Source organism: Ranitomeya variabilis, chromosome 3 (genome assembly GCF_051348905.1).
Source record: "Ranitomeya variabilis isolate aRanVar5 chromosome 3, aRanVar5.hap1, whole genome shotgun sequence".
In the NCBI taxonomy this organism is placed as follows: Eukaryota; Metazoa; Chordata; class Amphibia; order Anura; family Dendrobatidae; genus Ranitomeya; species Ranitomeya variabilis.
In genome coordinates this window covers 254,159,111-254,172,066 of record NC_135234.1, presented here as the reverse complement: position 1 = coordinate 254,172,066, position 12,956 = coordinate 254,159,111, and the positions used below count along the sequence as shown (strand labels likewise).

At 44.1% G+C, this 12,956-nt stretch overlaps 1 protein-coding gene across 2 annotated transcripts in view; it reads right to left on the bottom strand.

Annotated features, from left to right (window-relative positions):
- KIF21B (kinesin family member 21B) overlaps positions 1-12,956 on the bottom strand; it is a 637,471-nt gene that overhangs the window by 152,558 nt on the left and 471,957 nt on the right. The window lies entirely within an intron of this gene.

Here is a 12,956-nt window from a genome sequence, read left to right as displayed (position 1 = left end):
GACAAAATAAATTTCAAAATTCCAAGACAAAGTTATGCATAACTAATAATGAAAATTCAGAAAATGATTATTTTTGAACATTTTTACATGAACAGAATGAAAAATTCTAAATTCCTAAAATAAAAATTGAAAAAACAGCAACAAAAGTAAGTTATGAGGTTTCTTAATTCATATCTCCTGACTATAAATGTATAATTCATATTTTAATTGTATAGATAACTTTACTTTTCTGTGGTTCTGACAATTTTTCCACGTAGATCTACTCATGTAATATATTTAAGTGACATACAACCTGAACATTTAGGCCATGTTCACATATAGCATTTCTTCAGGATTTAGGCTTAGTCACTGGGCAGCTGAGGTGAGCTCTTTAGTTCAGATGCCATTGCAAGTATAGTCCACTGCTTCAGAATTTTATGTAGGCTGCACTGTGAATCCCAAAGATTACAGCTTCTTATGGCTCTTTTTCCAAAATTAGGTTCTGCTTGTTAAATGGCTGATGTGAATGCATATCTATGGATTGCACTTATTTCAACATATGCTTTTGCTCAAATTTTTTTTGTACTTTGTACAAACAGGGGTGTGGCTCCCCCTTTTAGGGCTGTTCATTTTATTTATATAGCTTTCCACGTGCGGGTGTCTGAACAGTCGGCACAGAAGTCCTACTCTCCCCTTATTTATTTTTAAGTTTGATGACACATAGTGAGGTGAACTACACGAGTTCTATTCAACAGTGAACATAGTTGTGATGTTCAGCTTCATTCAGTTCTTATATACAGCTACCCAGAGCTCATAACAGCTGATCTGATATTGATGACCTATCCTAATAATAGCATGAAGGCAAATAAACAACGTCCAGTCCAAGGTGATGCATTTCTAGTGTTAAAGTTTATTCTGTCATCATGTAGCAGCATCATGCAGCGTCACGATACTGTCATGCGGTCCAATGTGGCACCTACATATGCTAACATCTACATGGCAGTATTTGAAGACAGGTACGTGTACAGTTCCATCCTCTGGCACCATATCCTAACCTGGTGGAGTTATATTGATGATGTTGTTTGGTGTGGGAAGTGTTGTGGATTCTGTTTGTGGGCTCCCTCTGGTGGTTACTGCTGGTACTGGGTGATTTTGGTGGGTTGCGGCCTTTGGTTTTCACCTGTCCATCAGAGGCTGGGTGTTTCCTATTTTACCTGGCCTTTCTGTCATTCCCTTGCCGGCTATCAATGTATTCAGATGTGCTCTGTTTGGTTCCTGCCTACCTGCTCCCAGATCTTTCAGGATAAGCTAAGTGCTGATTTTCAGTTGTTTGGTTTTTTTGTCCAGCTTGCTTATTATGTCTCTATGCTAGCTGGTAGCTCTAGTGGACTGAGGTTCTCCCCATGTGCCATGAGTTGGCACATGGGTTCTTGTAATCTCAGGATGGTTTTTTGATTAGGGTTTTTTGCTGACCGCTCAGACCCCTTTTGTATCGTTCTGCTTTCTAGTTTACAGCGGGCCTCAATTTGCTAAACCTATATATATCATCTCTATGTGTGTGCCTTCCTCTCATTTCACCGTCAATACATGTGGGGGGCAACTATACCTTTTGGGGTTCATCCCTCTGGAGGCAAGTGAGGTCTTTATTTTCTCTGCAGTACTAGTTAGCTCTTAGGCTGGTGCGTGGCGTCTAGAACCAACGTAGGCACGCTCCCTGGCTATCTCTAGTTGCGTTTGTCAGGCGTAGGGCAGCGGTCAGCCCAGGTTCCATCACCCTAGAGCTCGTCCGTTATATTTGTACCTTGCTTGTCCTGTGCTATCCCTAGCCATTGGGGATTCATGACAGTATAGCCGGCCCACAAAGTGTTAATTGTTTGGGCTGAAGCAGGAGAAAAAGAAGTGTTTAAGGGAAATTTTTTTTTTTCCCTTCAGAGTTTTGCTGCCTAGCCCTTAATTGCTGTCTAGCTGCTTCTTACCTCCTCTTAACCCTTGAATGGCTCTGATCTTAGCTGTTTAACATGGATGTCCAGAGTTTGGCTTCCAGCCTGAGTAATCTCGTGGCAAAAGTTCAAAACATACAGGATTTTGTTGTTCACACTCCCATGTCTGAACCTAGAATTCCTATTCCAGAGTTCTTCTCTGGAGATAGATCTACCTTCCTGAATTTCAGGAACAATTGTAAATTGTTTCTTTCTTTGAAATCTCGCTCCTCTGGAGACCCTGCTCAACAGGTCAGGATTGTAATATCTTTCCTGCGGGGCGACCCTCAGAATTGGGCATTTGCATTGGCACCAGGGGATCCTGCATTGCTCAGTGTGGATGCGTTTTTTTTGGCAATGGGATTCCGGAGAATATCGTTTCTGACAGGGGATCCCAGTTTGTGTCTAGATTTTGGCGGACGTTTTGTGCCAAGATGGGCATTGATTTGTCTTTCTCGTCTGCATTCCATCCTCAGACGAATGGCCAGACGGAGCGAACTAATCAGACCTTGGAAACTTATTTGAGGTGTTTTGTTTCTGCTGATCAAGATGACTGGGTTGCTTTTTTGCCACTGGCCGAATTTGCTCTTAATAATCGGGCTAGTTCTGCCACGTTGGTCTCTCCTTTTTTTTGTAATTCGGGGTTTCATCCTCGTTTTTCCTCTGGTCAGGTGGAGTCTTCGGATTGTCCTGGAGTGGACGTGGTGGTGGACAGGCTACATCAGATTTGGAATCAGGTGGTGGACAATTTGAAGTTATCTCAGGAGAAGACTCAGCAGTTTGCTAATCGCCGTCGCCGCGTGGGTCCCCGACTTCTTGTTGGGGATTTGGTGTGGTTGTCTTCTCGTTTTGTCCCTATGAAGGTCTCTTCTCCTAAGTTCAAGCCTCAGTTCATCGGTCCTTATAGGATCTCGGAGATTCTTAACCCCGTATCTTTTCGTTTGGATCTCCCAGCATCGTTTGCTATTCATAATGTGTTCCATCGGTCGTTGTTGCGGAGGTATGAGGTGCCCGTTGTTCCTTCGGTTGAGCCTCCTGCTCCGGTGCTGGTGGAGGGAGAATTGGAGTATGTTGTTGAGAAGATCTTGGATTCTCGTGTTTCCAGACGCAAACTCCAGTATTTGGTTAAGTGGAAGGGTTATGGTCAGGAGGATAATTCCTGGGTGGTCGCCTCCGATGTTCATGCGACTGATTTGGTCCGCGCCTTCCATAGAGCTCACCCTGATCGCCCTGGGGGTTCTCGTGAGGGTTCGGTGACCCCTCCTCAAGGGGGGGGTACTGTTGTGGATTCTGTTTGTGGGCTCCCTCTGGTGGTTACTGCTGGTACTGGGTGATTTTGGTGGGTTGCGGCCTTTGGTTTCCACCTGTCCATCAGAGGCTGGGTGTTTCCTATTTTACCTGGCCTTTCTGTCATTCCCTTGCCGGCTATCAATGTATTCAGATGTGCTCTGTTTGGTTCCTGCCTACCTGCTCCCAGATCTTTCAGGATAAGCTAAGTGCTGATTTTCAGTTGTTTGGTTTTTTTGTCCAGCTTGCTTATTATGTCTCTATGCTAGCTGGTAGCTCTAGTGGACTGAGGTTCTCCCCATGTGCCATGAGTTGGCACATGGGTTCTTGTAATCTCAGGATGGTTTTATGATTAGGGTTTTTTGCTGACCGCTCAGACCCCTTTTGTATCGTTCTGCTTTCTAGTTTACAGCGGGCCTCAATTTGCTAAACCTATATATATCATCTCTATGTGTGTGCCTTCCTCTCATTTCACCGTCAATACATGTGGGGGGCAACTATACCTTTTGGGGTTCATCCCTCTGGAGGCAAGTGAGGTCTTTATTTTCTCTGCAGTACTAGTTAGCTCTTAGGCTGGTGCGTGGTGTCTAGAACCAACGTAGGCACGCTCCCTGGCTATCTCTAGTTGCGTTTGTCAGGCGTAGGGCAGCGGTCAGCCCAGGTTCCATCACCCTAGAGCTCGTCCGTTATATTTGTACCTTGCTTGTCCTGTGCTATCCCTAGCCATTGGGGATTCATGACAGGGAAGATAATCTTGCTGAAGTTTTTAGGTTTCAGAATGATATCAACCAGGTTTTTTCAGAATTGCAGTTTACGATAACCCACTCTACAACTCAGTTACAGTTCCTTGACAACAAAGTATACAAGGATAATGGTAACTTAAAAACAAAAATATTTGGCAAATGTATGGATACAGTTTGTTGCATTTTGATTGCAACCACCCACATAGAATAATCAGCTCTCTTCGTTGGAGTCAACTGATCAGGGTTAGGAGGATAGTATCTTGTGAGTAAAAATTAAATGAGAGACTGGAAGAATTGTGCTCTAAATTTGTATCCAGGGATATCCATGTGTATACACATGTGGTCAAAATTGTTGGTACCCCTCGTTTAATGACAGAAAAACCCACACTGGTCACAGAAATTACTTGAATCTGACAAAAGTAATAATAAATAATAGATCTATGAAAATGAACAAATGAAAGCCAGACATTGATTTTCAACCATGCTTCCACAGAATTTAAAAAAAAATGAAACTCAAGAAATAGGCCTGGACAGAAATGATGGTACCCCTGGAAATAATGTGACAAAAGGAACATGTTAAATCACAGTGTGTTCACTAATTAGCATCACAGGTGTCTACAATCTTGGAATCAGTGAGTGAGCCTGTATATAGGGCTACAGATACTCACTGTGCTGTTTAGTGACATGGTGTGTGTCACACTCAACATGAACCAGAGGAAGCAAAGGAAAGAGTTGTCTCAGGAGATTAGAAAGAAAATTATAGACAAACATGTTGAAGGTAAAAGTTATAAGACCATGTCCAAGCAGCTTGATGTTCCTGTGTCTACAGTTGCATATATTATTCAGAAAAAATTAAGATCCATGGGACTGTAACCTCCCTGGACGTGGCCGCAGGAGGAAAATTGATGACAAATCAAAGAGACGGATAATACGAATGGTAACAAAAGAGCCCAGAAAAACTTCTACACAGATTAAAGGTGAACTCTAAGCTCAAGAAACATCAGTATCAGATCGCACCATCCGTTGTTGTATGAGCCAAAGTGGACTTTATGGGAGACGACCAAGGAGGACACCATTGTTGAAAAAAAATCATAAAAAAAACAGACTGGAATTTTCCAAACTACATGTTGACAAGCCACAAAACTTCTGGGGAGAATGTCCTATGGACAGATGAGACAAAAATTGAACTTTTTGGCAAGGCACATCAGCTCTATGTTCACAGACGGAAAAATTAAGCATATCAAGAAAAGAACACTGTCCTTACTATGAAACATGGAGGAGGCTCTGTTATGTTCTAAGACTGCTTTGCTGCATCTGGTACAGGGTGTCTAGAATATGTGTCGGGTACAATGAAATCTCAAGACTATCAAGGGATTCTAGAGAGAAATGTGCTGCCCAGTGTCAGAAAGCTTGGTCTCAGTCACAGGTCATGGGTCTTTCAACATGATAATGACCCAAAACACACAGCTGAGAACACCCAAGAATGGCTAAGAGGAAAACATTGGACTATTCTGAAGTGACCTATGAGCCCTGACAAAAATCCTTTTGAGCATCTTTGGAGCTGAAACATGCCGTCTGGAAAAGGCAACCTTCAAACATGAGACAACTGGAGCAGTTTGCTCTTGGAGGAGTGGGACAAAATGCCTGTGGAGAAGTGCAGAAGTCTCATTGACAGTTACAGCAATCGTTTGATTGCAGTAATTGCCTCAAAAGGTTGTGCATCAAAATATTAAGTTAAGGGTACCATCATTTCTGTCCAGGCTTATTTTATAAGTTTTTTTTTTTTTTTATTCAGTGGAAGCATGGTTGAAAAGCAATGTCTGACTTTCATTTGTTCATTTTCATAGATTTTTATTATTACTTTTGTCAGATTCTAGTTATTTCTGTGACCATTGTGGCTTTTTCTGTCATTAAACGAGGGGTACCAACAATTTTGACCACATGTGTAAGCACTTACAGTACAGACCAAAAGTTTGGATACACCTCATTTAAAGATTTTCTGTATTTTCATGACTATGAAAATTGTACATTCACACTGAAGGCATCTAAACTATGAATTAACACATGTGGAATTATATAGGTAACAAAAAAGTGTGAAACAACTGAAATTATGTCTTATATTCTAGGTTCTTCAAAGTAGCCACCTTTTGCTTTGATGACTGCTTTGCACACTCTTGGCATTCTCTTGATGAGCTTCAAGAGGTAGTCACCGGCAATGGTTTTCACTTCACAGGTGTGCCCTGTCAGGTTTAATAAGTGGGATTTCTTGCCTTATAAATGGGGTTGGGACCATCAGTTGTGTTGTGCAGAAGTCTGGTGGATACTCAGCTGATAGTCCTACTGAATAGACAGTTAGAATTTGTATTATGGCAAGAAAAAAGCAGCTAAGTAAGTGGCCATCATTACTTTAAAAAATGAAGGTCAGTATTCTGACTCATGGGTATGTAGAACGCAGTGGTGCCTGGATAGACCTATTCTTTTGGGCGCTTCCGTATTGACCTGTACTCACGTTCATACCGATTTATCAGATAGCTTAACTCAGCCACGTTCTCATGTAAGAAGACTCCAGGAAAAGAGGATTGCTTTAACTGAAATTCTTGTATTATGATGAAAGCAGCAGGTAAAAAGGAATATTCAACAGAGGACATGTAGTAGGATGCATACAGATGGAGGAATGATGACAAAATGGAGAATAAGGGCGTGAACAAACATACATCACAGGACTACAGTGAGAGAGTTGGGACAAAATACAAGGAAAGGCAAACTTCTGCCTAGAAAGAAGGATAGAACACAAGCAATGCAAACATTAAATGATTTCTCAAGTCGTGAGACATGACACTCCCCGTCTGAAATCCTTGGATTTCACGATGTCCGTAATTCTTGGAAGTCATTCGAACCTGAAAAACAAGAAGAAAGAAAACATGCATGCAATAATAAACATCAAAGATTTTAAAGTCCAAACTCGTTGTTGTCGACCCGTAGATCAAACCGAAAGATAAGTCCAAATATATTAAACCCATCTTCAGATTGGGGAAGCTGCAAACATGCCAACTCTTCCACCAACCCAGAATCCAATGGGAATGTAACAGTTCAATAAACTGGAGAATGAAGAGGAATGCTCCCCGCCGTGAGCAACGTCCAGGAGCATGTTCAGTTCATGTGATGTTCTCCTTTCGTAGAAGCAGCACGAGTTCAGTGACCGGGCGGAAGAAGGTTCGGGTAGAGCACCCTTTTGTCACCTTAACTTCTACCTTACGAGTCTTTCCGTCCTCACTGGGTAAGACCTTGGTAATAAGTCCCATTGGCCAGTCATTACGATGAGCCTCTTTATCCTTTAAGAGAACAAGGTCTCCTTCTTGGAGATTGGGACTGGGCGTCTGCCATTTGTGACGGTTTTGAAGCAAGTGTAAATATTTGGTCTTCCAACGATGCCAAAACACGTTAGCCAGGTGTTATACTTGCCTCCACTGACGTCTGTAAATGTCCTTGTTATCGAAGTTCCCAGGCGGAACTGTAGCAGCTCCAATCTTCTGTGTGAGAAGTGTGGCTGGAGAAATATCAGAACCCAAGTTGAGGTCCTTTAGGTTTGTGGCGTGGTCCTCAGATGGAAACGCGTTCATTACGTCTTGACTGTTAGAGATAATCTTGTGGAGTCTGAGGTTTGATGTGGATAGCATTTCCTGTGTCCTGGAGAGTAGGTCAATTGCATCTTCGCTTGTGGGCAAGGACTTAAGCCCATCGTCCACGTAGAAGTTCTTCTCTACAAATTGCCGAGCATCGGAACCGTACTCTCTCTCACCTTCCTGGGCTGTCCGTCTCAGTCCATAGATCGCCACAGCAGGTGAGGGACTGTTGCCGAAGACATGGACCTTCATCCGGTAGTCTATGACCTGATTGTTGACATTGTTGTCTTTGTGCCATAGGAACCTAAGATAGTTTCTGTTGTCTTCTTTCACAATGAAGCAATGAAACATCTGCTGAATGTCGGCCATTATGGCAACAGGTTCTTGTCTGAAGCGGATCAATACTCCAAGGAGGCTGTTGTTCAGGTTGGGCCCAGTTAGGAGCAGGTTATTGAGAGAGAGGCCTTCAAACTGAGCACTGGAGTCAAACACCACTCTGATCTGATTAGGCTTGCGAGGGTGATAGACACCAAAGGATGGAAGATACCAACATTCTTCTCCCTCCCTCAGTGGTGGCGCAGGTTCAGCATGATTTCTGTCAAAGATGTTCTGCATAAAGTCAATGAAATGCTTCTCCATCTCTGGTTTCCTCTTTAGGGTACGCTTTCAGGATGAGAACCTTGCAGTTGCTTGCTGCAGGTTGTTCGGCAACCTCACTCTTGGGAAACGAAAGGGTAAAGGAGCTACCCAACTGTTGGAGTCATCTTGAACAAATTCTTTATCCATAACCTTTATAAATTCTTTATCTTCCCTTGTGGGTGCCAACTTGTTGTCATTACTTGTGGAATCGAACACTGATGACCCGAGGTTTTCTTCCCAGGACTGGAGTGTGTTCATGTTGTTGAAGGATTCCTGTTGCCACTTGGTGTTGCTCACTTTCTCTTTCACCCAGTAGTGATGTGGGCATGGTTGTAAATGAGTGCTGCGACCATTTGACAAGATGTGTGTTTTGTAAGAGGAGATGTTGTTAGGTCTCTTCATCTTATGTATGCAAACATTGCCTATGATTACCCAGCCTAGATCTAAGCGTTGGGCAAATGGTGCATCGTGTGGTCCGTTAATTTGCTGACGCACCTTGTGCAGCCGGAGAATGTCTCTGCCAAGCAGAATCAGGATATCTGCGCTGTTGTTGAGGGCTGGTATCTTGTTTGCTATCCCCTTGAGATGTTGGTGATGAAGATCAGCCTCTGGCGTTGGGATCTCTTCTCGATTGGATGGAATCTGGTTGCACTCGACCAGTGTAGGTAACGGTATCTCGACGGTGTTCTCGAGAGATGTCGCTGTAAGACCACTGGTCCTTCTCCCATAAACCTCTGTAACACCACTGCAGGTATCTAAGGTGTAAGGGTAGGCATTTCCCTTTAAGTTAAACATATCAAAGAGTTCTGACCTTGCAAGTGATCGGTTGCTCTGATCATCCAGAAGGACGTACACCTTCACGGCTTTCTCTGGGTGACCGTTGGGATATACGTTCACCAGGCAAATCTTCGCACAGGACTTGTCCCAGAGGTCTTCTCCACAGACTTCTGTGCATGAAGAAGATATTGTGGTATGGCTTGCAGTTTGAGCTGCGTCCTCCCCGCCATGGCTCGTGGTGGGGGAAGGAGTAAGTGTAGAGTCAGGATGGAATGGGTGGAGTGCTTGTACGTGGTCCTCACTGTCACACTCCATGCACTTAATTGTAGTTTTACAGTCTTTAGCAAGGTGTTCAGTAGAAGCACAACATCTGTAGCATACCCCGAACTTCTTTAGAAGCTCCTTGCGTTCTTGGAGCGGTTTCTTCCTGAAGCCGATGCACTTTTTTAAGGGATGTGGCTTCTTGTGGATGGGACACTCACGATTTGGGTTCTCTATCTTTTCACCCTTGTCACTCTTGTCTGGGGGTGATGTTGGTAAGGGAAGAATATCCGTCTTCTTCACTGACACTGGACCCCTGCGGTTTCTATCATTCGAGCGTGCGCTCACGTATTTAGAAGGAGGTGAAGCTGGGCCACTGGATTCTTCGCAGGAAAAGCTTGGGTCGTTCTTACGCTCTGCCACATCTTTTAAAAACTCACAGAAGTAGGAGAATGGAGGAAATGACACTTGATGGTCTTTCTTGTATTTTGACCCTAGTGTAGTCTACCTTTCTTGTACGTTGTATGGTAGCTTGGAGATAATGGGATTTACTCCACGAGCAGTGTCCAGATAGCTGAGGCCAGGTAGGTGGGTGTCTGCCTTGGCCAGCTGGAGCTCTAACAGCAAGTCACTGAGCTCTAGGAACTTTGAACTGTCCTTGCTTGATATCTTTGGAAAACTCTGTAGACGCTTGAACAGTGCATCCTCTATGGCTTCTGGACTGCCAAAGTTTTTCTCTAGTCTTTCCCATGCGGCCATGAGACCAGCCATTGGATTACTGATATGTACAGACCTGAGTCTCTTGACACGCTCTGTGGATTGTGGTCCTAGCCATCTGATTAGCAGGTCCAGCTCTTCGGCAGCAGTGATGCCGAGGTCACTAGTTACGGTTCTAAAGGCATTTTTCCAACCTCTGTAATTTTCAGGTTGGTCGTCAAACCTTGTGAGACCGGTTTTAGTAAGTTCGCGGCGAATCATGTACCTTGCGAAGTCGGACATGTCTGTTCTTTCTGACTTAGGATGCACGAATGTGGGCTGAGCGGTGCTGTACATAGGGGTGGAGATGTCTTGGCCTTGAAACGTGGGTAAGTATGGAGTGGCATATGCATTTAGTCCAGCAACCGGTTTGGTGGGTATAGTCTCTGCTACATGCGGAGCTGGCACTATGCAGTTGTCGAGAGTATAATGACCTGCCGGTATATTGGGTTGCGTGCAGATAATAGCCTGTGGAGTTTGATGAGATGCAGGGTCTTGGAGCATACCGGAATACGAAGGAAGTTCAAGTTTGGGAGCATTGTACTGACCTTGAGTGTAGGGTTCTGTAAGTGGATCGGCATCCTGGTGCCCTGGAGAAGCATGAACGCCATCAGGAGTGTTAGTGATGATCTGCAGTTTGCCATTTTGGCTTAGCACGTAGTCTCTTGTGCGTTCAATAGGGTCCTCTGCCTCCACTTCACACAAACTGATGCTGTCTCTTTGACTCCCACTGATAGCTCGCTCCAGGATCCTTAACTCCGCCATGGCTGTTGCGTGCTCACATTCCTTCTCCAGAGCTTCCTTGCATGCTGCATCCGCATCCATTTCTGCTCTCTTTTGTGCTGTGGCTGCATCCATTTCTGCCACTTCTGCTCTCTTTTGTGCTGTGGCTGCATCCATTTCTGCTCTCTTTTGTGCTGTGGCTGTGTCCATTTCTGCCATTTATGCTCTCTTTTGTGCTGTGGCTGCGTCCATTTCTGCTCTCCTTTGCGCAAAGGCTGCTTGTATCTTAGACGTTTCTGCCTTAGCACGTGCCCTTATAAGCAGCTGGCTGAGAGTGGAATATTTTGATGAACATGACCTAGATGAGCGTTTTGAGTGCTTAGACGATTTGGATGAGCGAGATGATGCATCTGGTGTCCGTGCAATTTTAGCCTCTATCTTTGTCTTAATGTCGCGTACGGTGTAGTCTCTTTCAGAATTAAGCTGCTGGAAACTTTGCAATTCTTTTAAAGTCTCTGGCAGATTCAGTTTCTTCAGGAGAATAATGTATTGGTCAGTCTTCTCCATATACCTTTGGTATGCTGTGCATAATTGTTCTAGGGCTCCCTCAAGTGGTAACTCATGAGAAGCAGGCCTTGATACAGTGTCTATGTGACTCAGCACTTTCTCCCATAGTGAAGACACATCACTATATACAACACATTTTTCAGTCTCTAAATTCTCCATGACTTTCCATGTAGGTTTGACTGTACGTTTTCCCCTTTCACTAGCTGGTGGATGGGGATTTGGGTCTCTTTCCTGTGTTTGTAAGTCTGGTAGGGACATTGTATACCTCGCTTCAGACATGATTTGTTTGCAGGCAGGAAGAGTGGATGATGAGGGTTATACTTCTCACTGTTTATCTGCAGTGTGTGCTTCTATGCACGCTAGGGTCTGGCTGGGAACTGGGTTACTGTGTATCTGGGAAATGTCCTTTTCCACTGAGGTTCAGCACAGACCTTGAGTTACTGTCTCTGAAGGCAGGATATTCCTTTTTACTATTCTGACTCATGGGTATGTAGAACGCAGTGGTGCCTGGATAGACCTATTCTTTTGGGCGCTTCCGTATTGACCTGTACTCACGTTCATACCGATTTATCAGATAGCTTAACTCAGCCACGTTCTCATGTAAGAAGACTCCAGGAAAAGAGGATTGCTTTAACTGAAATTCTTGTATTATGATGAAAGCAGCAGGTAAAAAGGAATATTCAACAGAGGACATGTAGTAGGATGCATACAGATGGAGGAATGATGACAAAATGGAGAATAAGGGCGTGAACAAACATACATCACAGGGCTACAGTGAGAGAGTTGGGACAAAATACAAGGAAAGGCAAACTTCTGCCTAGAAAGAAGGATAGAACACAAGCAATGCAAACATTAAATGATTTCTCAAGTCGTGAGACATGACAGTCAGTCAGTTCAAAAAATTGGGAAAACTTTGAAAGTGTCCCCAAGTGCAGTGGCAAAAACCATCAAGCACTACAAAGAAACTGGCTCACATGAGGACCGCCCCAGGAAAGGAAGACCAAGAGTCACCTCTGCTTCTGAGGATAAGTTTATCCGAGTCACAAGCCTCAGAAATCGCAGGTTAACAGCAGCTCAGATTAGAGACCAGGTCAATGCCACACAGAGTTCTAGCAGCAGACACATCTGCACAACAAGTGTTAAGAGGAGACTTTGTGCAGCAGGCCTTCATGGTAAAATAGCTGCTAGGAAACCACTGCTGAGGACAGGCAACAAGCAGAAGAGACTTGTTTGGGCTAAAGAACCCAAGGAATGGACATTAGACCAGTGGAAATCTGTGCTTTGGTCTGATGAGTCCAAATTTGAGATCTTTGGTTCCAACCACCGTGTCTTTGTGCGAAGCAGAAAAGGTGAACGGATGGACTCTACATGCCTGGTTCCCACCATGAAGCATGGAGGAGGAGGTGCGATGGTGTTGGGGTGCTTTGCTGGTGACACTGTTGGGGATTTATTCAAAATTAAAGGCATACTGAACCAGCATGGCTACCACAGCATCTTGCAGCGGTATGCTATTCCATCCGGTTTGCGTTTATTTTTCATCATTTATTTTTCAACAGGACAATGAACCCAAACAAACCTCCAGGCTGTGTAAGGGCTATTTGACCAAGAAGGAGAGTGATGGG